Here is a 24,879-nt window from a genome sequence, read left to right on the forward strand (position 1 = left end):
GAGATGATGGTAGGTCCATGGGGATGACCTTGGGATGCTCCGCATCATCTCCCCTCCTTTTGGAAAGATCCGACCTCGGATCGAAATCCTGATCACCATGGTACGGGCAGAGATCTTTGACGTTGAAGATGTCACTCACGGAGTACTTGTCATGTGGGATGTCGATCTTGTATGCGTTGTTGTTGTAGCGTGCAAGCACCTTGAATGGTCTATTGGCTCGTGGTAGTAGCTTAGACCTGCGTTCATTGGGGAAGCGTTCCTTGCGAAGGTGTAGCCACACAAGATCTCCAATGTTGAATATCATGTGATTCTTGTTGACGTTGAGCTTGGTCGCGAGTCATTGTACTTGGAGCTCAATGGTGTGCCTTGTATCTGCATGCATCTTCTTGAGGTGGTTGACTCGGTCACTCGCGTCCATGTTTGTGTGCTCGTGGAGTGGTAGAGGTAGAATTTCCAATGGGGACAACGGGTTGAAACCGTAGACAACCTCGAAGGGGGACTTGCCGGTAGTCGAATGTCTTGCGCGGTTGTAGGTGTACTCGGCGATGGGTAAGCACTCCTCCCACTCCTTGATGTTCTTCTTGATTAGCACGCGAAGAAGGGTGGAGAGCGTGCGGTTTGTCACCTCCGTTTGGCCGTCGGTTTGTGGATGATAGGTCATGGAGAATAGAAGCTTGATTCCGAGCTTGGCGCATAAGGTCTTCCAAAAGTAACTCAAGAACTTGACGTTGCGGTCCGAGACGATAGTCTTTGGCACACCATGTAGACGCAATATTTCCCTACAAAAGAGATTAGAAACATGTGAAGCATCGTCTATCCTGTTACAAGGAATAAAATGTGCCATTTTTGAGAAACGGTCCACAACGACAAATATGGAATATTTCCCATTGCGAGTTCTAGGCTAACCAAGTACAAAGTCCATGCTAATGTCTTCCCATGGTTGGTATGGAATTGGTAGAGGCATATAGAGGCCATGAGATTGAGCTTTGGACTTAGCTTTGCGGCATGCCGAACATCGGTTGGTAAAACGATTGACGTCCCGGAACATCTTGGGCCAAAAGTAGCTCTTCGAGAGGGTGGCGAACATCTTGTCGCGTCCGAAATGTCCCATTAAGCCCCCTCCATGCGATTCCTGCAAAAGCAACAAAGGAAGGGACGACTCAGGGATGCAAAGTTTGTTATCTCTCATAAGATAGCCATCTTTGATGTAATAGCGTTCCCAAGATGTATTCGACAAACACTTGGCATAAGGAGTAGCAGAAGTTGCATCATGCCCATACAAGTCTTTGATATTCTCGAAGCCAATGACATTTAACTCAAGTTGCGTGACAAGCATGCATATGCGGGAAAGAGCATCCGCTACGATGTTTTCTTTACCCTTGATGTACTTTATGACATAGGGAAAAGACTCAATAAATTCACTCCATTTAGCATGACGCTTGTTCAACTTAGTTTGACCCTTAAGATACTTGAGGGTCTCATGATCATTATGAATGATAAACTCATCGGGACGAAGGTAATGTTCCCATTCATGCAAAATGCGGACTAAAGCATATAACTCTTTGTCATAGATGGCGTAATTCAGTTGCGCTCCAGAAAGTTTCTCACTAAAGTAAGCTATGGGGCGCTTCTCTTGTGTTAACACACCCCCTATGCCATTACCACTACCATCGCAATGAATTTCAAAAGGTTTGTCAAAGTTGGGTAAGGCAAGCACGGGAGCATGAGTAAGCAAGTTCATAAGCTCATTGACAGCAGTATCTTGGGATGGTCCCCAAACAAAAGGCGCATTCTTCTTGCTCAAAGCATGCAAAGGCGAAGCAATGGTGCTAAAATCCTTCACAAAGCGATGATAGAAACCCGCAAGACCAAGGAAACTACGCACATGATGCAAGTTGGTTGGTTGCGGCCAAGTCTTAATAGCATTGATCTTGGACTCATCTACATGAACACCCTTAGAAGAAACAACAAAACCCAAGAAAAACGAGCTTATCGACACCAAAAAGGCATTTCTCCATATTAGCATAGAGGCGCTCTTTTCTAAGAGTTTGCAAAACAGTGCGGACATGGGTGACATGCTCTTTGATAGATTTGCTAAACACAAGAATGTCATCAAAGTAAACCACAACAAATATACCAATGTAAGGGCGAAAGACATGATTCATAAGGCGCATAAAAGTGCCCGGTGCTTCCGAGAGACCCATAGGCATGACTAACCACTCATACAAACCAAACTTGGTTTTGAATGTGGTTTTCCATTCATCATCTTCTTGTATGCGGATTTGATAGTAACCACTCTTAAGATCAATTTTGGAAAATATAGTGGCACCACTAAGTTCATCTAGCATATCATCTAGCCGTGGAATGGGATATCTATAGCGAACGGTGATAGCATTGATAGGTCTACAATCGGAGCACATGCGAAAGCTACCGTCACGTTTTGGCACAAGAATGACCGGTACGGCACAAGGGCTCAAACTTTCACGCACATGTCCATGGTCTATGAGATGCTTTACTTGCCTTTGAATTTCTTTGGTTTCTTCGGGGTTGACGCGGTAGGGAGCTTTGTTCAGAAGCGGTGCTCCGGGGATGAGATCGATCCGGTGCTCAATGCCTCATTGTGGAGGTAGTCCCGGAGGTAGCTCACGGGGGAAAACATCTTGGAATTCCTGCAATAAAAAGATAACACCAAGGTAGATTGTGAGAGGTGTTAGTTTGTGGTTCCTTGTCCTTGCACAATAGGACATAGTGTAGGACACTCCATGGGTTCTCACACACTTCCCTCATCTCACGTTTGGTGGCAAATAGAACTAAGTTGTTCTTGTCGCTCATCGTGGAGGCACTCAATTTGGGCTTGTGGCTCTCACTCTCTTTTTGGTGGCTCACTCTCTCGCTATTCTCTCCACGATGGGTGGCTTTATTGTTGGCGATCACTTGGCTTGGAGACATAGGTCGTAGCACAAACTCCTTTCCTTGCATCTTGAAGCTATAGTGGTCTGTACACCCATTGTGGACGACTCCTCTATCAAATTGCCATGGCCATCCAAGGAGAAGATGACAAACGGTCATTGGGATGACGTCGCACTCCAAGGTGTCTTCGTAGGCGCCGATTTTGAAGGAGACTTGTACTCGGTGCTCGACTTGGACGGTGTCGGAGTCACTAAGCCATTGCACTTTGTATGGATGTGGATGCTTCGTCTTGGGCAATTGGAGCTTGGAGCAAAGTTCTTCACTTGCAAGATTATGACAACTTCCTCCATCGATGATGACCTTGACGGATCGTCCATTGATGCTGGCCTTGGTGTGGAATATGGTGCATCTTTGGTCTTCTTCTTGGTGATGTTGGAGGGTCAAGACTTTGGAGACAACAAGTGTGGGACTTGCGTCTTCATCGCAAAAGACTTGTTCCTCTTCATTGTTCACTTGGCAGTGCATGGTGACTTGCTTAAGGGCATCCATTTATCCTTCACTCATGGAATCATAAGTGCCATCGTCGTTGAAGATCATGGTGCGCTTGTTCGTGCACTCATAGGACTTGTGGCCTCGGCCGCCGCAAGTGAAACACTTGAAGGAACTCGTCTTGACGGTCTCATTGGTTGGGGTTAAGGATGATGAAGCTTTCGGCTTTAAGTTGCTCGTAGTAGGATGGCTTGTAGTTGACGAAGCTTTCTTGGAAGTCGACTTGTCGAAGTTGATTGAAGAAGGCTTTGTAGTCGGTGTTGGAGTCGTTGAGGCTTGGTTGTTGGTGAAGCTGTAGGACTTGGATGAGAACTTGGCATACATGAAATCATCTTGCACTTGGCGTTCCGCTTTGGTAGCTTGGTGCACTAGCTCGATGAGATTTGAGTATGGTTGGAAGTCGGCGATCTTCTTGATGGGATGATTGAGTCCATTCAAGAAGTGTGCCATTGTTTGCTCATCATCTTCCATGACATTGGCTCTTATCATTGCAATCTCCATCTCCTTGTAGTATTCTTCAACGCTCTTGGTTCCTTGCTTGAGTTGTTGGAGTTTCTTGAAGAGGTCGCGGTTGTAGTAGGTAGGTACGAAGCGTGCTCTCATGACATCCTTCATTTGTGCCCAAGTAGTGATGGGTGGTTCACCTCTTGCCTCTCGGCGCTCAATGACTTGTTCCTACCAAATAAGAACATAGTCTTGGAACTCAAGGGATGCTATCGCGATCTTCTTCTCTTCTTCATAATTGTCCAAACGGAAGATCTTGTCAACTTTCAATGCCCATGAAAGGTACTCTTCGGGTTCGTTGCTTCCATTGAAGTTGGGCATGGTGAACTTGAGCTTGCCATAGCATTGCTCTTCATTGTGTTGGGGTCGGGGATGATGACGCCCATGATGTAGATGATTTTTCAACTCATGGTGCTCTTGGCGCGGAGGGTTGTCAACCTCGTGTTGCTCTTGTCGCAGAGGATTCCCATTATCTTCATGATCTCGATGAACTTGATGGTCTTGGAGAGCTTGTGGAGGAGCTTGTCGAGCTCGAGGAGGAACTTGACGATGCACGCGAGCTTGAAATATTCGTTCTTCAATTTCTTCGCGAAGTGCTTCTTCTTGTTCACAGGCTTGTCGGCTTCGGTCGGCAACGGCTTGACTCGAATCGCATAGAGCTCGTTGTGCCTCAAGTGCTTGAGCGTCACGGAGTTGTTGTTCTTGACGTTTTGGCATAGACGCGCGCGTTCTTCCTCTTCATGTTGGCATTGTCGTTGTCGTTCTCGTGCTAGCGCAAAGGCTTCTTGGGTTTGACGTCATCGATGCTCTTGCGAGTCGGTGTCGCATAGAGGATTGAGGTTTGCTTGATGCTCATTGCACGCGGCACGTCGAAGAGTGTTCGAAGACGGTGTACTTGAGCCGGAGAGGGTAAAGTCGGAGTGGTGACTTGAACGGCTCCTTCTTGAAGTGGAAGAAGAGCGGTTGAGCAACAAAGCGCGAATCTCGTCCATCCTTGCGTCATTCTCTTGCTTGTGATCATCGAGCTTGTGGTCCAAGTTGTCCCTTGTACATTGCTCGGAGAGTCGCAAGTCGGTGGCGAGGTTGTCAATGCGGTCACTCATGGCTTGTTGTTCTTGATGCAAAGCACGTTGTGCACCAAAGAGGCGGCTTTTGGTGACGAAGGAGTTCATGTCATCGTCTTGCTCCGTGAAGAGTGGGTTGGTAGAAGTATTTGGCCTATCCATCATTCCAAGACAAATGTGAGTGGTAGAAAGAGAAGAACGAATACCAAATGTACCTTGATCGAAGTTGAAAGTGGATCGATGATCACTCCAATGTAGGACAAGGAAATAGCCCAATTGGTAAGAATTCTCATCGGTTTCTCACACCTACACAAGTAAAAGATTATGGCGGAGCTTGGTTAGTATGGTGGCACAATTTTTGATGTGAATGTAAGCAAGATTCAATAATGTTGGAGAAGATCCACGACTTGGAAAAGCAACAAGTAGACCAATAGCAAGATGTGGTACCCGGAAACACAACACACGGAAAGAGAAATGGGGTCGTGCAACCAAGGGTGAGCCAAAAGGTGGAGTCCACGAAAATGCTCTTGTTTCACAACACTAGAGCGACACTAGCACGATTGCACAATAGGCGGATACGAACTTGTGCACAACCTACTAAGCAAAAATGCAATTTTTGATGTGAACTTGTGCCCAAGTATGATGTTCCGGAGACATGATCCAGGATGATCGAGTATGACAATCTTAATGTTGTATGATGCTATGGTTCTTGCTTATAAGCTCTTTGCTTATCTTCTCTCTTTGCTTAAAATCTTGCTTGGCTCTTTGATGTTTGAGCTCTTTTCTCATGCGATGCTTCACGGACCAAGATAGCAATTGTGTATGTGATGACAACTTTGTGACACAAGAGATGATTCCAAGATATGCAGCACGATGATAGTATGTATGATATGGGATGTATGATCACTAATGTGCACAAGTCACGTTGCCGGCAATACTCAAATGCTAGTCTCGATGGGTAATCTACGCAAAAGTAAGGCTATGGGGTTATCAATCTAAATGGAAGAGAGTATGATGATATCACACTACCAAGATGATACCACAAGGGTGTAGTCGTTCGTAGTAGTCCTTGGCGAAAGTGAGCGGTGGTGCTGTTGATGTCGAACCGTCCCTAGGTAGCCGAAACACGAAAGGAAATGGTGAGCCACAACTCAAACTCTCAAAACCAAGTGCGACAAAAAGCGTCGGAGTAGGTAGCGGGTAAATGTGGTGTGGGTTGGGGTATTGGAAAGGTTTGCGGAGGGGTTTGCGGAAGTTAGGTGGTGGTGGTCGACGTGGGTATGCGGTGGCAAAAACTGCAGGAAAATGCAGTTTGGTCAGAGGAAGCCGTATGATCCGGGTGAGTCCGGATGATCCGAGCGACCAGCCGGATGATCCGGGCGGGTCAACTCGCTTGGGGATGGCTCGGGGTGAGCTCAAAAACGGCCACAACTTCGGGGATTTCATGGATTTTGGAAGGATTTCGAGGTGCAGATGGTGGGGGAAGGCTAGATCCACTTGCAATACAACAAATTCATGGATCAAAACCAACAAAACATCATCAAAACCAACAAATCACAAAAAAAATTGGGGCTATTTTTGGTGGGGATTTTCGAATTTAGGACGAAATCAAGCAAAAGAAGGCTAGAAAACGGTGGGGGAGGCTCTGAAATCGTGATCAACGTGGCTCATGTTACCAAGATGATGTAGGGTAGAGACCCTAATCGCCCGATCTTTCACGAAAGGAGCGGATCCCGGGGAAATCACGAAGTACACGCAGAAGAACGGAGAGAAAACACAACAAGAAACACGAGAGGAATCACTAAACCGACATGAATAAGTCACACATGGGCTAGATCCTCGAGTACATAGGGAGAGATACACGAATCCACGGACAACTAAGGACGATACACGGTAACCGGTCTTCTTCGTGAGGAGGTCTTGATGTTCTTCCATCAAGAGGGGTCTTGAATCCGCTTGGGGGATCTTCTCCGGTGGAGGCTCGAATCTCCGTAGAGAAGACTACCAAGTGGATGAGCAAAGCTCTCTCACAAATATGAGCTAAGCATTTGCTAACCCTAAAAATAGGGAGTAGAAGGTCTATTTATAGCCCTAGGGGCGAATTGGTAAGTGGGGGAACGAAACGGGTACACGGGCCTCGGCCCAAGTCACGCACACAGGCGGCAGCCGGATGATCCGAGGGTTGGTCCGGATGATCCGGGCTTCGGGGGTCCGGATGATCCGGGTCAGCATCCGGATCGTCCGGCTGTGCTGGAGCAGCTGCGGGAGGGCCGGATGTCCGGGACCTGGTCCGAACATCCGGGTATGGCCGGATGATCCGGTCATGGGTCCGGATGGCCCATCTTCATGATGCCTTCTCGGGCGTCTCTGGCCACATTATCCGGATTGTCCAGGCCGGAGTCCGGATCATCCGGGCTGAGGCCGAATCGTCCGGACGGCGGTTCGGATCGTCCGGGCTTCTGCTGACTTAGCCCTTTTTCTTCTCCGTCTTCACGTCCATCTTCCTCTTCGGATTCTCCTCGCTCCTTTGCGTCTCCATGGCTAACTCCTTGATACCTGAGTATGCACAATGTCTCCGTTTGAGGTAGTAGCCATGTCTCAAGATCATCGAAGTGGAATTGTGAGAGGAGAGATGTCACCTCGGTTTCGAGCGCTCTTGCATGTGATAGAGTCATGGGTCCACTAGGCACTTGATGAGACGATGGTAGGTCCATGGGGATGACCTTGGGATGCTCCGCATCACTTGGCCTCCGCATGTGAAGCATTTGAAGGAACTTATCTTGATAGTCTCATCGGTTGGGGTAGATGATGATGAAGCTCTTGGCTTGAAGTTGCTTGTAGTAGGATGATGACTTGTAGTTGTCGAAGTTTTCTTGTAACTCGACTTGTCAACATTACTTGTAGAAGGCTTGGTTGAGGTAGACGGTGTTGTATTCGTTGAAGCTTGGGTGTTGGAGAAGCCATAGGACTTGGATGAGAACTTCGCATACTTGAAGTCATCTTGCACTTGACGTTCCGCTTTGGTAGCTTGATGCACTAGCTCGATGAGGTTCGAGTATGGTTGGAAGTCGGCGATCTTCTTGATAGGGCGATTGAGTCCAATCGAGAAATGTTCCATAGTTTGCTCATCATCTTCCGTGACATTGGCTCGTATCATTGCAATCTCTATTTCCTTGTAGTATTCTTCAACGCTCTTGGTTCCTTGCTTGAATAGTTGGAGTTTCTTAAAGAGGTCGCGGTTGTAGTAGGTTGGCACGAAGCGTGCTCTCATGACATCCTTCATTTGCGCCCAAGTAGTGATGGGTGCTTCACCTCTTGCCTCTCGACGCTCAATGACTTGTTCCCACCAAATGAGGACATAGTCTTGGAACTCAAGGGATGCCATCACGATCTTCTTCTCTTCTTCATAGTTGTGCAAACGGAAGATTTTGTCGACCTTCAATCCCATGAAAGGTACTTTTCGGGATCATTGCTTCCATTGAACTTGGGCATGGTGATATTTAACTTGTCGTAGCGTTGCTCTTCATTGTGTACGGGTCGGGGATGATGACGTCCTTGACAAGGAGGATCGTCTCTCACAACTTGCTCTTGTCGTGGAGGATTTCCAATGTCTTCTTGTTCTTGTTGAACTTGATGTTCTTGGCGAGATTCTGGAGGAACTTGTCGAGCTTGACGATGCACGCGAGCTTGATATATTCATTCGTGGACTTCATCACGGAGCGCTTCTTGATCCTCACGCACTTGTCAGCCTCGGTTGGCTATGGCTCGACTTGAATCTCGGAGGGCTTGTTGCGCCTCACATGCTTGAGCTTCTCGCAATTGTTGTTCTTGACGATGTGCCTCGGCATCTTGTGCATCTTGGTGTAGGCACGCTTGCTCTTCCTCTTCGTGTTGGCATTGGAGTTTCCATTCTCGTGCTTGCATAAAGGTAGCTTGGTTTGACGATGTCGTTGTTCTTGAGAGTTGTTGTCGTGTAGAGGGTTGCGGTTTTCTTGACGATCTTGGCAAGCAGCACGTCGAAGAGTATTGGATGTCGGTGTACTTGAGCCAGAGATGGTGTAGTCGGAGTGTCGACTTGAGCGGCTCCGTCTTGATGAGGACGAAGTGGAAGAAGAGCGGTTGAGCAACAAAGCACGAATCTCGTCCATTCTTGCATCATTCTCTTGCTTGTGGTCGTCGATCTTGTGGTTGAAATAGTCTCTTGTGCGTTGCTCGGAGAGTCGCAAGTCGGTGGCGAGGTTGTCGATGTGTTCACTCATTGCTTGTTGCTCTTGATGCAAAGCACGTTGTGCACCAAAGAGGTGGCTCTTTGTGACGTAGGAGTTCATGTTGTCGTCTTGTTCGATGTAGAGTGGGTTGGTAAAAGTTCTTGGCCTATCCATTATTCCAAACAAATATGTTAGTGGGAGAAGGAGAAGATCTTATACCAAATGTACCTTGACCGATGTTGAAGATGGATCAATGATCACTCAATGTGGAACAAGGAAATAGCACAATTGGTACCAATTCTTGTCCGTTTCTCACACCTACACAAATAAAAGCTTATGGTGGAGCTTGGTTAGGATGGTGGCACAAAATTTGATGCAATTGTTAGTGAGCTTCAATAATGTTGGAAAAGATTCGCAAGTTTGCAATGCAACAAGTAGACCAATAGCAAAATATGGTACACGGAAACACACATGAAAAGAGATGAATGGGGTCGTGCAACCAAGGATGAGCCAAAATGTGGAGTCCACAAAAATGATCTTGTTGCACAACACTAGAGAGACGCTAGCATGATTGCCCAATAGGCGGATACGAAGACTTATGCACAACCTACTAAGCAAAAATGCAACGACTTCTATTCCAAGTATGCTCTATGTATGGTGTTCCGATGATATGATCCAAGATGATCTAGTATGACAATCTTAATGTTGTATGATGCTATGGTTCTTGCTTAAAAGCCTTTTGCTTATATTTCCTCTTTTGCTTCAAATCTTGTTTGGCTCTTTTCTGTGGATCTCTTTTCTCATGCAATGCTGCACGAACCAAGATAGCAATTGTGTATGCGATGACAACTTTATGACATAAGAGATGATACCAAGATATGCACCAATGATATGTATATATGCTATGTGAAGTATGATCACTAATGTGCCCAAGTCACGTTGCCGGCAATACTCAAAGGCTAGTCCTGATGGATAAGATACGCAAAAGTGGGCTATGATGGCTATCAATGTAATGGCAACAATGATGTATCACGATACCAAGATGAGGTTACCGTTCTTGCTTATGGTATGGTGTCAAAATGGTGGAGTGGTTGTTGTGGATGAAGAATCCGTGGTGAAGATGAGCGGTGGTGATTTTGATGTCGAACCATACCTAAATAGCCGAAACACAATAGGACACGGAACCGCAACTCAAATTCTCAAAGCACAATGTGGCAAAAACGTATTAGAGTGCGAAACAAGTAAGCAATGGTGGTTGCGGAAAGTGGTGGTGGTATGGGGATGTGTATGCGGAAGTGGGGTGGTGGCTGAAAATTTCGGGGGGGGGGGGGGGACTCAGTTTCGTCAGGGTTTTACGGACGTCCGGGGGTTATGGTCGTCGGACGTCCGGTGCCTGGGCGAAATTCGGGCACGGGATGAACGGCTTGTTGGTTAACGTAGAAATTTCAAAAAAAAATCCTACGCATACGCAAGATCATGGTGATGCATAGCAATGAGAGGGGAAGAGTGTTGTCCACGTACCCTCATAGACCGTAAGCAGAAGCGTTATAACAACGCGGTGGATGTAGTCGTACGTCTTCACGATCGACCGATCTTAGTACCGAAAGTACGGCACATTCGCGATCTGCACACGTTCGGGTCAGTGATGTCCCACGAACTCTCGATCCAGCTGAGTGTCGAGGGAGAGCTTCATCAGCACAATGGCGTGATGACGGTGATGATGATGCTACCGTTGCAGGGCTTCGCCTAAGCACTACGATGATATAACTGAGGTAGATTATGGTGGAGGGGGGCACCGCACACGGCTAAGGGATCAATGATCAACTTGTGTGTCTATGGGGTGCCCCCCTCCCCCTGTATATAAAGGAGTGGAGGAGGGGGAGGATCGGCCCTCTACTATGGCGCACCCTAGGGAGTCCTACAGCCACCGAGAGTAGGATTCCCCCCTTTCCAAGTAGGAGCAGGAGAGAAGGAAGGAAAAGAGGGAAGAGAAGGAAGGAGGGGGCGCCGCCCCTCCCCCCTAGTCCAATTCGGACTAGGCCTTGGGGGGGCGCACGGCCTGCCCTAGGCAGCCCCTCTCTCTTTCCCTAAAAGCCCAATAAGGCCCATATACTCCCCGGGGGGTTCTGGTAACCTCCTGGTACTCCGGAAAATGCCCGAACTCATCCGGAACCATTCTGATGTCCAAACATACGGTTCCAATATATCGATCTTTATGTCTCGACCATTTCGAGACTCCTCGTCATGTCCGTGATCAAATCCGGGACTCCGAACTACCTTCGATACATCAAAACACATAAACTCATAATACTAATCGTCACCAAACATTAAGCGTGCGGACCCTACGGGTTCGAGAACTATGTAGACATGACCGAGACATGTCTCCGGTCAATAACCAATAGTGGAACCTGGATGTTCATAACGATATACGTTGTTCCCTTTGTCATCGGTATGTTACTTGCCCGAGATTCGATCATCGGTATCTCAATACCTAGTTCAATCTCGTTACCGGCAAGTCTCTTTACTCGTTCCGTAATGCATCATCCCGCAACTAACTCATTAGTCACATTGCTTGCAAGGCTTATATTGATGTGCATTACCGAGAGGGCCTAGAGATACCTCTCCGACAATCAGAGTGACAAATCCTAATCTTGATCTATGCCAACTCAACAAACACCATCGGAGACAGCTGTAGAGCACCTTTATAATCACCCAGTAACGTTGTGATGTTTGGTAGCACATAAAGTGTTCCTCCAGTATTCGGGAGTTGCATGATCTCATAGTCATAGGAATATGTATAAGTTATGGAGAAAGCAATAGCAACAAACTAAACGATCATCGTGCTAAGCTAACGGATGGGTCAAGTCAATCACATCATTCTCTAATGATGTGATCCCATTAATCAAATGACAACTCATGTCTATGGTTAGGAAACATAATCATCATTGATTCAACGAGCTAGTCAAGTAGAGGAAAACTAGTGACACTTTGTTTTTCTATGTATTCACACATGTACTAAGTTTACGGTTAATACAATTCTAGCATGAATAATAAACATTTATCATGATATATGGAAATATAAATAAAAACTTTATTATTGCCTCTAGGGCATATTTCCTTCACGGCTAGGGTTCGTGGTAGAGGGGTCAAAATCCATCGAATTCGGGCAATTTTGTGGATGAAAGAGGTGGAGACGAAGGGGAAAGCTAGATCCACTCAAGGCAAAGCAAATCCACGGATCAAATCCAAAAAAATTCATCACACCAACAAATCACAAAAAATGGGGCTATTTCTGTGGGGAATTTTCGAATTAGGGACAAAATCAGCAAAACAAGGCTAGAAAACACAACGGGGAGGCTCCAAAATCGTGATCAACGTGGCTCTAGATACCAAGATGATGTAGGGTGGAACCCTAGATGGCCGATCTTTCATGAAAGGAGCGGATCCCGCGATGAACACGATGAACACGAGGGGAAATACGAGGGGAAATACGAGGGGAAACACGAGAGAAACACTTAAACCAACAAGAACGTTCACACATGTGCTAGATTCTCGAACACGAAAGAGTTCACACGATCCACGATCAATAAGGGATGATACACGGTAACCGGTTCTTCTCCAAAGGAGATCTTGATGGGGCCACCCAAAAGGGGGTCTTGAATCCAAGGGGATCTTCTCCGTAGAGGGGTCGCGGTCTCTCTGGAGGAGTAGATCCGATGTGGATGCGCGAGGCTCTATCTCTACACTACAAAAAAAGACACATCTGTGACATTTTGGGCCGAACAAAAAAAATCTGTCATACATATGACACCTCTATGACGATAATTGTGACAAAACCCGGTATCGTCATAGATGTGGTGGACTCCTACTTCTATGACAAAAAATCATGACAGAAAATGGGCTTTTCGTCCTGGGCGGGCCGGAGACGCAGCTGCATGACATTCTTTGGGCCGTCCATGACGGAAAAAACCATGGTAGAAGCGAGGGCGAGGAAAATTTCGGGGAGTTCCCGGTTACGGTGGGAGGTCGGGGGCCGAGAGATGCGCGTTTCTCTTGTACACGTATGCGCGTGTGTGCGAGGCATTGGCTCTAACTGAACTCGAGTGAGGCGTTGGGCTCTAACTGAACCCGAGCGATTGCACTGCAGGCTACGCATTACTGAACCCGAGTGATCGATCGATGGCTGTTAACTGAACCCGATCGAGCGATTCCTTCGCTACTGCTGCTAACTGAAGCCGATCGATGGGATGAACAGTGAGCGTTGTTGGGGGGAGTTTGGATGAATAGTGAGCAGTGGCGTTGCCTCTGGATGAACAAGACCCCGTGGTGTGGTGGATGGCTGGATGAACAGTAGACGGTGGAGGGGTGCCCGTGGAGTGGTGGATGAACAGGACCCTGTGGTGTGGAGGGCTGGATGAACAGTAGATGGTGGATGGGTGGTTGAACAGGACCCCGTGGTGTGGAGGGCTGGATGAACAGTAGACGGTGGAGGGGTGCCCGTGGAGGGGTGGTTTAACAGGACCCCATGGTGTGGAGGGCTGGATGAACAGTAGACGGTGGAGGGGTGGTTGAACAGTAGCCGGTGGAGTAGCGCGCGGTGGAGGCTGGATGAACAGTATCCCGTGTGATGAGTACATCAATACCATTGTTACACCCACAGCCCCTGCTGCTATACATACTGTACCAATTACTAGAGCTCGCGCACACCAATTGAATTATCAGGTACTTTCGTTTCTTAGTAACGATTCTAATGTTCATGAGAATATGATGCTGCCTAAATTGGATACATTTGTCTTGCTTACAAATGAAGGGCCTAGCTTGGACAAGAAAGATGAACCTTGGAACAAGTTCAAGCGTGGAGATGATGGCATGCACAAGGGGATCCAGAACGGAGTTACAAGTGATGATTTCAGGACTTTGAAGCCACCATAAGGAGTGCATGAAGCCTTGGATGAAATATACAAGATTCCACTTCATTAATTTCGTCCAGAGGCTATTTTAGGTGCTGCGTCACCTTATTATTGGGCCAGGCCCATGTATTTTCGAAATACTTACGTATAGGCTGTTTTTAGAGTCCGTATGTGTGGGGAAATAAGAGTTAGGGTTGGTTTCGGACCCCTCCTCCAAGGGCCACGAAATTCCCCCCTCTTCCTCCATATATACAGCCCTTAGGGCGTCATTTAGACTTTGGGTTTTGTTTAGATTAAAAGTTCGCCGTAGCTGCAACTTCGCGTACTTCATTTGTGTCCAACGACCAGACCAAGACGTCACAGAACCGCACCTTGATCAATAAAGCTTTCATCTTATATTCGCAATATCCAGATTGCAAGCTCATTTTCTTGCTTGTTCTTCGTTTGCTCGCAGGAAACAGGCCCTCGTGGTCAGGTTGATCGTGCTCTGGCGTGGTCAATAACCCCTCGGAGTTGGTTTAGCGATTTCTAAGGCGCGACATCCTCACACGTTCGTAGTCGGATCGTCAAAGTCGACTTCCTCTAAAACGATAGCCACTATCTCATCGAAAGACGGGACACCTTTGCCTCTATCAAGTGGTATCGGAGTTCGAGGTTGCTCGGTGAGATTTTACAGTTTTTCGTAGTTTAGATCGAGTCTGTTCTTCGTACCTATAGTCCATGAAAAAGCCAAAAAAATTAGGGTTAGTTCATCCTATCCGAACCAATCTAAGCCTTTGCATAATCTTTTATGTATTTGCTTTGTTGAATTTGCGGTTGCATCGGCGTGTCAAGTTGCTGGTCTTAGCGTCTAGTCCTTTAGAGTTTCGAGTTCTGTTCATAGGTTGTCACGTTGCCACTGCCATATATCACCACCACATATTCACCACCAATCCGAGTCCATATACGCCACCACATATCTGCCGCCATCAGCCAATCCGAGTCCACCTGCAACATATATCCACCATCAGTCCGATTTCCAACAGATTCATCGCTGCCACCAGTCCGAGATTTCACCAGATTCATCTCCGCCACTAGTCCGAGTCCAGTAATTGTTGCTTTGTCTTCGATTTCCGGATCACGCGATACTTCGAGTCTTGATAGAGTAGGACTCCTGAGATTCTGTGCTACCCGCAGAATAAAAGTAGTTCCAAACTCAAAAAAAACTAAGTCTGGAAAATTCTGGCTAGGCAGTTTTTAGACCATTTGTAGACTTTTTCGAAAAAAATTGTTGCGGAGAAAAAAAAAGAGAAAAAAGTGCAAAAAAAATGAAAAAAAATCAAAGCATGCTCCTCCCTTGTTTACGTGCAGCGCCGTGATTTTTGTTAGTGTTCTAGGCTCGTGTCTCTAGCACCGTCTAGCCTAGGACCAGCACAGTACCATCGTTGAGCGTTTATTCAACTTTGCATCTCTGAATTGATTATTGCTGACCTTTTTTGCTACCATATTATAAGCCTTCCTAGCTCCACATACATCTACATTGTGCGTTTGACTCTCCTTGGTAATCGCTGTATCCAAGCTTTGAGAGTTTTGACTACGACGGTTGCCGATCACCGCCTGCTGCTGGGTAAGAATTGGTAAAAATTTGAGATTTGCTTGAAGGATTTGTGATTGTCCACCACTTACTAGCAGTCTGTAGGATCATATTCTTGTGTGTTTCTATTGCTGCTAACCATGGTAGGATCACAAGCCGATGAGACTGACTGGGAGAACATGACAAACAAAGAGTTACATGATAAGTTTCAGCAAATGATGAGTGGACAGGTGGAAGATGTGCTAAATAGGTTTGAAGAGGCCATGGAGAAGATAGGTGGCATTGAGAAGGCGTTCGAAACAAAGCTCGATCACAAGTTTAATGAATTGCTCACGCATCTTCCACCGCCCGCTGCACCTGTCACACCTCTACAACAACAACAACATGGTCTTGCAAATCAAGTGGGACGAGTACAACGCGTTCCCATTGAGCCTGGTCAAACTTCTGGTGCTGCTGTACCTACTGTTGGTGCTTCTATCGCTCCTGCTGCTACTGCAGAGGTGGAGGACCATTACGAGGATGAGGTTGACCAAAATTAGAACTACGTGCAAGCACCAGCACCACCACCACCAGGTCGTCCTCATGCATATCATCGCAACGGTAGGGCTGCACCACCACCTGAGGTACATGACCATCTTCCTAAACTAAAATTGAATATTTCACCAATTGAGGGTAGATATGTTCCTGATATATATCTTACTTGGGAGTTAGAAACTGAACAATGATTTACATGTTTACAATATCCTTTGGAGAGACGTGTTCCTGCTGCTGTTTGTGCTTTCACTAGCTTTGCATGTGTTTGGTGGTCTGAACATTGTAAATTATATCCTATTCCAGCTACTTGGGCTGCTTTGAAAACTACTATGCGTACTCGTTGGGTTCCACCATATTATCAACGTGAATTACTTCAAAAATTGCAGCGTTTAAGACAAGGAAAAAATTCTGTAGAAGGATATTATCAGGAATTACAAACTGGCATGATTAGATGTGGTATTGTTGAGGAGAATGAAGCTATGCTTGCACGTTTTTTGGGTGGATTAAATACAGAGATTCAGACCATTCTAGAGTATAAGGAGTATACTAATATCACTCCTTTATTCCATCTTGCTTGTAAAGCTGAACGTGAAGTACAGGATCAACAGACATTGGTGCGAACTAACTTTTCTGCAGGTCGATCTTCATCATGGACACCACGTGCATCCACTATTTCCACTCCACCAGCACCTCCATCAGGTGCCACCTCCAGCCGTGATACACGAAAGCAGGCACAACCACCACTATCTGCCAAGAGCACACCTGCCGGACCTGCGCAGAGCACTTCTTCTTCCATGGCATCAACAGGGCACACAAGTGATATTATTTGTCGTCGTTGTAAGGGAAGAGGACATTTTGCGAGAGAATGCCAATCTCAGCGTGTGATGATTGTTACTGAGGATGGTGGGTATGAGTTCGCTAGTGACTATGATGAGGAGACTTTGGCTCTTATTACACATGAAGAACACGATGGGGATGATTCTGATCATGAGACGCAATACATGGCTGCTGAAGATGCTGACAGGTATGAATTTTTAGTTGATCAACGTGTTTTGAGTGTGTAGGTTACACAAGCTAAGCAAAATCAAAGGCATAATTTGTTCCATACAAAGGGAGTTGTGAAGGAACGTTCTGTTCGCGTCATCATAGATGGAGGGAGCTGCAACAACTTTGCTAGCATGGATATGGTGGAGAAGCTATCTCTCACCACAAGACCACATCCACATCCTTACTACATCCAATGGTTCAACTCCAGCGGCAAGGTTAAGGTAACACGTACTGTTCGTGTGCATTTTAGTATCTCTACATATGCTGATTATATTGATTGTGATGTGGTACCTATGCAAGCATGTTCCTTATTACTTGGTAGACCATGGCAATTTGATAAAAATTATGTACACCATGGTAGAAACAATCAGTATACTCTTGTTCATAAGGATAAAAATATCACTTTGCTTCCTATGACTCCTGATTCCATTTTGAAAGATGATATTAATAGAGCTAATAAAGCAAAACAGGAGAAAATAAGAGTGAAAATCAGATTGTGGCAAAAGAATTTGAGCAACAAATGAAGCCTAATAATAAACCATCTAGTGTTGCTTCTGAAATTAAATTGAAAAGTGCATGTTTACTTGTCACCAAATCTGATATTGATGATCTAGATTTTAGCAAATCTGTTTGCTATGCTTTTGTGTGCAAAGAGGCATTATTTTCATTCGAGGACGTGCCTTCCTCTTTGCCTCCTGCTGTCACTAACATTTTGCAGGAGTTCGCTGACGTCTTTCCACAAGACGTGCCACCGGGATTACCACATATTCGAGGGATTGAGCATCAAATTGACTTAATTCCCAGTGCATCATTACACAACCGTGCACCATACCGTACCAGTCCAGAGGAGACGAAGGAGATTATGCGTCAAGTACAAGAACTGCTCGACAAAGGTTATATACGCGAATCCCTTAGTCCTTGTGTTGTTCCTATCATTTTAGTGCCAAAAAAGGATGGTACGTCACGTATGTGCGTTGATTGTAGAGGCATTAATAATATTACTATTCATTATCGTCATCCTATTCCTAGGCTAGATGATATGCTTGATGAATTGAGTGGCTCTATAATATTCTCCAAAATTGATTTGCGTAGTGGATACCATCAAATTCGTATGAAATTGGGAGATGAATGGAAAACAGCATTTAAAACTAAGTTTGGATTATATGAGTGGTTAGTCATGCCTTTTGGGTTAACTAATGCACCTAGTACATTCATGAGGTTAATGAACGATGTTTTACGTGCTTTCATCGGACGATTTGTGGTAGTTTACTTTGATGACATATTGATTTATAGCAAATCTTTGGAGGAACATTTGGAACATTTATGTGCTATTTTTATTGCTCTACGTGATGCACGTTTGTTTGGTAACCTTGGAAAGTGCACCTTTCGCACCGACCGAGTATCTTTTCTTGGCTATGTTGTTACTCCACAGGGAATTGAAGTTGATAAAGCCAAGATTGAAGCTATTGAGAGTTGGCCGCAGCCCAAAATGGTCACACAAGTGAGCAGTTTCATTGGCCTCGCTGGTTTCTATAGGCGTTTTGTGAGAGATTTCAGCACCATTGCTGCAGCTCTCAACGAGCTTACAAAGAAGGATGTGCCTTTTGTGTTGGGGAACGTAGTAATTTCAAAAAAATTCCTACGCACACGCAAGATCATGGTGATGCATAGCAATGAGAGGGGAGAGTGTGATCTACGTACCCTTGTAGATCGACAACGGAAGCGTTTGGTTGATGTAGTCGTACGTCTCCACGGCTCGACCGATCAAGCACCGAAACTACGGCACCTCCGAGTTCTAGCACACGTTCAGCTCGATGACGATCCCCGGACTCCGATCCAGCAAAGTGTCGGGGAAGAGTTCTGTCAGCACGATGGCGTGGTGACGATCTTGATGTACTACTGTCGCAGGGCTTCGCCTAAGCACCGCTACAATATTATTGAGGACTATGGTGGAAGGGGGCGCCGCACACGGCTAAGAATATGATCACGTGGATCAACTTGTGTCTCTTGGGGTGCCCCTGCCTCCGTATATCAAGGTTCAAGAGGGGGAGGCTGGACGGCCACCATAGCGCGCGCCAGGAGGAGTCCTACTCCCTCCGGGAGTAGGACTTCTCCCCCAATCCTAGTTGGAATAGGATTCGCGAGGTGGGAACGGAGAGGGAGAAGGAGGGGGCGCCGGCCCCCTCTCTCCTTGTCCTATTCGGACTAGGGGGGAGGGGCACGCGGCCCAGCCCTGGCCACCTCTCCTCTTCTTCCACTAAGGCCCATTAAGGCCCATGTACCTCCCGAGGGGTTCCGGTAACCTCCCGGTACTCCGGTAAAATCCCGATTTCACCCGGAACACTTCCATATCCAAATATAGGCTTCCAATATATCAATCTTTATATCTCGACTATTTCGAGACTCCTTGTCATGTCTATGATCACATCCGGGACTTCGAACAACCTTCGGTACATCAAAATGCATAAACTCATAATATAACTGTCATCGTAACCTTAAGCGTGCGGACCCTACGGGTTCGAGAACAATGTAGACATGACCGAGACACGTCTCCGGTCAATAACCAATAGCGGGACCTGGATGCCCATATTGGTTCCTACATATTCTACGAAGTTCTTTTATCGGTCAGACCGCATAACAACATACGTTGTTCCCTTTGTCATCGGTATGTTACTTGCCCGAGATTCGATCGTCGGTATCCAATACCTAGTTCAATCTCGTTACCGGCAAGTCTCTTTACTCGTTCCGTAATACATCATCCCGCAACTAACTCATTAGTTGCAATGGTTGCAAGGCTTAAGTGATGTGCATTACCGAGAGGGCCCAGAGATACCTCTCTGACGATCGGAGTGACAAATCCTAATCTTGAAATACGTCAACCCAACATGTACCTTTGGAGACACCTGTAGAGCACCTTTATAATCACCCAGTTACATTGTGACGTTTGGTAGCACACAAAGTGTTCATCCGGCACACGGGAGTTACATAATCTCATAGTCATAGGAACATGTATAAGTCATGAAGAAAGCAATAGCAACATACTAAACGATCGGATGCTAAGCTAATGGAATGGGTCATGTCAATCAGATCATTCAACTAATGATGTGATCCCATTAATCAAATGACAACTCTTTGTCCATTGTTAGGAAACATAACCATCTTTGATTAATGAGCTAGTCAAGTAGAGGCATACTAGTGACATTCTGTTTGTCTATGTATTCACACATGTATTATGTTTCCGGTTAATACAATTCTAGCATGAATAATAAACTTTTATCATGATATAAGGAAATAAATAATAACTTTATTATTGCCTCTAGGGCATATTTCCTTCAGTCTCCCACTTGCACTAGAGTCAATAATCTAGATTACACAGTAATGATTCTAACACCCATGGAGCTTTGGTGCTGATCATGTTTTTCTCGTGGAAGAGGCTTAGTCAACTGGTCTGCTACATTTAGCTCCGTATGTATCTTGCAAATCTCTATGTCTCCCACCTGGACTAAATCCCGGATGGAATTGAAGCGTCTCTTGATGTGTTTGGTTCTCTTGTGAAATCTGGATTCCTTTGCCAAGGCAATTGCACCAGTATTGTCACAAATGATTTTCATTGGATCCGATGCACTAGGTATGACACCTAGATCGGATATGAACTCCTTCATCCAGACTCCTTCGTTTGCTGCTTCCGAAGCAGCTATGTACTCCGCTTCACATGTAGATCCTGCCACGACGCTTTGTTTAGAACTGCACCAACTGACAGCTCCACCGTTTAACGTAAACACGTATCCGGTTTGCGATTTAGAATCATCCGGATCAGTGTCAAAGCTTGCATCAATGTAACTGTTTACGATGAGCTCTTTGTCACCTCCATATACGAGAAACATATCCTTAGTCCTTTTCAGGTACTTCAGGATGTTCTTGACCGCTGTCCAGTGATCCACTCCTGGATTACTTTGGTACCTCCCTGCTAGACTTATAGCAAGGCACACATCAGGTCTGGTACACAGCATTGCATACATGATAGAGCCTATGGCTGAAGCATAGGGAACATCTTTCATTTTCTCTCTATCTTCTACAGTGGTCGGGCATTGAGTCTGACTCAACTTCACACCTTGTAACACAGGCAAGAACCCTTTCTTTGCTTGATCCATTTTGAACTTCTTCAAAATCTTGTCAAGGTATGTGCTTTGTGAAAGTCCAATTAAGCGTCTTGATCTATCTCTATAGATCTTTATGCCTAATATGTAAGCAGCTTCACCGAGGTCTTTCATTGAAAAACTCTTATTCAAGTATCCCTTTATGCTATCCAGAAATTCTATATCATTTCCAATCAGTAATATGTCATCCACATATAATATCAGACATGCTACAGAGCTCCCACTCACTTTCTTGTAAATACAGGCTTCTCCGAAAGTCTGTATAAAACCAAATGCTTTGATCACACTATCAAAGCGTTTATTCCAACTCCGAGAGGCTTGCACCAGTCCATAAATGGATCGCTGGAGCTTGCACACTTTGTTAGCTCCCTTTGGATCAAAAAAACCTTCCGGTTGCATCATATACAACTCTTCTTCCAGAAATCCATTCAGGAATGCAGTTTTGACATCCATCTGCCAAATTTAATAATCATAAAATGCGGCAATTGCTAACATGATTCGGATAGACTTAAGCATCGCTACGGGTGAGAAGGTCTCATCGTAGTCGACCCCTTGAACTTGTCGAAAACCTTTTGCGACAAGTCGAGCTTTGTAGACAGTAATATTACCGTCAGCGTCAGTCTTCTTCTTGAAGATCCATTTATTCTCAATTGCTTGCCGATCATCGGGCAAGTCAACCAAAGTCCATACTTTGTTCTCATACATGGATCCCATCTCAGATTTCATGGCTTCAAGCCATTTTGCGGAATCTGGGCTCACCATCGCTTCTTCATAGTTCGTAGGTTCATCATGATCTAGTAGCATGATTTCCAGAACAGGATTACCGTACCACTCTGGCGCGGATCTTACTTTGGTTGATCTACGAGGTTCAGTAGTATCTTGTTCTGAAGTTTCATGATCATTATCATTAGCTTCCTCACTAATTGGTGTAGGTGTCGCAGAAACAGGTTTCTGTGATGTACTACTTTCCAATAAGGGAGCAGGTACAGTTACCTCGTCAAGTTCTACTTTCCTCCCACTCACTTCTTTCGAGAGAAACTCCTTCTCTAGAAAGGATCCATTCTTAGCAACAAATGTCTTGCCTTCGGATCTGTGATAGAAGGTGTACCCAACAGTCTCCTTTGGGTATCCTATGAAGACACATTTCTCCGATTTGGGTTCGAGCTTATCAGGTTGAAGCTTTTTCACATAAGCATCGCAGCCCCAAACTTTAAGAAACGACAACTTTGGTTTTTTGCCAAACCATAGTTCATAAGGCGTCGTCTCAATGGATTTTGATGGTGCCCTATTTAACGTGAATGCGGCCGTCTCTAAAGCATAACCCCAAAACGATAGCGGTAAATCAGTAAGAGACATCATAGATCGCACCATATCTCACCATTACGCTGTGGTGTTCCGGGTGGCGTGAGTTGCGAAACTATTCCGCATTGTTTCAAATGTACACCAAACTCGTAACTCAAATATTCTCCTCCACGATCAGATTGTAGAAACTTTATTTTCTTATTACGATGATTTTCAACTTTACTCTGAAATTCTTTGAACTTTTCAAATGTTTCAGACTTATGTTTCATTAAGTAGATATACCCATATCTGCTTAAGTCATCTGTGAAGGTGAGAAAATAACGATATCCGCCACGAGCCTCAATATTCATCGGACCACATACATCTGTATGTATGATTTCCAACAAATCTGTTGCTCTCTCCATAGTACCGGAGAACGGTGTTTTAGTCATCTTGCCCATGAGGCACGGTTCGCAAGTACCAAGTGATTCATAATCAAGTGGTTCCAAAAGTCCATCAGTATGGAGTTTCTTCATGCGCTTTATACCGATATGACCTAAATGGCAGTGCCACAAATAAGTTGCACTATCATTATCAACTTTGCATCTTTTGGCTTCAACATTATGAATATGTGTGTTACTACTATCGAGATTCATCAAAAATAGACCACTCTTCAAAGGTGCATGACCATAAAAGATATTACTCATATAAACAGAACAACCATTATTCTCTGATTTAAATGAATAACCGTCTCGCATTAAACAAGATCCAGATATAATGTTCATGCTCAACGCTGGCACCAAATAACAATTATTTAGGTCTAATACTAATCCTGAAGGTAGATGTAGAGGTAGCGTGCCGACCGCGATCACATCGACTTTGGAACCATTTCCTACGCGCATCGTCACCTCGTCCTTTGCCAGTGTTCGCTTAATCCGTAGTCCCTGTTTTGAGTTGCAAATATTAGCAACAGAACCAGTATCAAATACCCAGGTGCTACTGCGAGCTCTAGTAAGGTACACATCAATAACATGTATATCACATATACCTTTGTTCACCTTGCCATCCTTCTTATCTGCCAAATACTTGGGGCAGTTCCGCTTCCAGTGACCAGTCTGCTTGCAGTAGAAGCACTCAGTTTCAGGCTTAGGTCCAGACTTGGGTTTCTTCTCTTGAGCAGCAACTTGCTTGCTGTTCTTCTTGAAGTTCCCTTCTTCTTCCCTTTGCCCTTTTTCTTGAAACTAGTGGTCTTGTTGACCATCAACACTTGATGCTCCTTTTTGATTTCTATCTCCGCAGCTTTCAGCATTGCGAAGAGCTCGGGAATAGTCTTATTCATCCCTTGCATATTATAGTTCATCACGAAGCTCTTGTAGCTTGGTGGCAGTGATTGGAGAATTCTGTCAATGACGCAATCATCTGGAAGATTAACTCCCATCTGAATCAAGTGATTATTATACCCAGACATTTTGAGTATATGCTCACTGACAGAACTGTTCTCCTCCATCTTGCAGCTATAGAACTTATTGGAGACTTCATATCTCTCAATCCGGGCATTTGCTTGAAATATTAACTTCAACTCCTGGAACATCTCATATGCTCCATGACGTTCAAAACGTCGTTGAAGTCCCGATTCTAAGCCGGAAAGCATGGCACACTGAACTATCGAGTAGTCATCAACTTTGCTCTGCCAGACGTTCATAACATCTGGTGTCGCTCCAGCAGCAGGCCTGGCACCCAGCGGTGCTTCCAGGACGTAATTCTTCTGTGCAGCAATGAGGATAATCCTCAAGTTACGGACCCAGTCCGTGTAATTGCTACCATCATCTTTCAACTTTGCTTTCTCAAGGAACGCATTAAAATTCAACGGAACAACAGCACAGGCCATCTATCTACAATCAAACATACATAAGCAAGATACTATCAGGTACTAAGTTCATGATAAATTTAAGTTCAATTAATCAAATTACTTAAAGAACTCCCACTTAGATAGACATCCCTCTAATCCTCTAAGTGATTACGTGATCCAAATCAACTAAACCATAACCGATCATCACGTGAAATGGAGTAGTTTTCAATGGTGAACATCGCTATGTTGATCATATCTACTATATGATTCATGCTTGATCTTTCGATCTCAGT

The sequence above is a fragment of the Triticum urartu genome, chromosome 3A (genome assembly GCF_056163025.1).
Source record: "Triticum urartu cultivar PI428250 chromosome 3A, HENAU_Tu73, whole genome shotgun sequence".
In the NCBI taxonomy this organism is placed as follows: domain Eukaryota; kingdom Viridiplantae; phylum Streptophyta; class Magnoliopsida; order Poales; family Poaceae; genus Triticum; species Triticum urartu.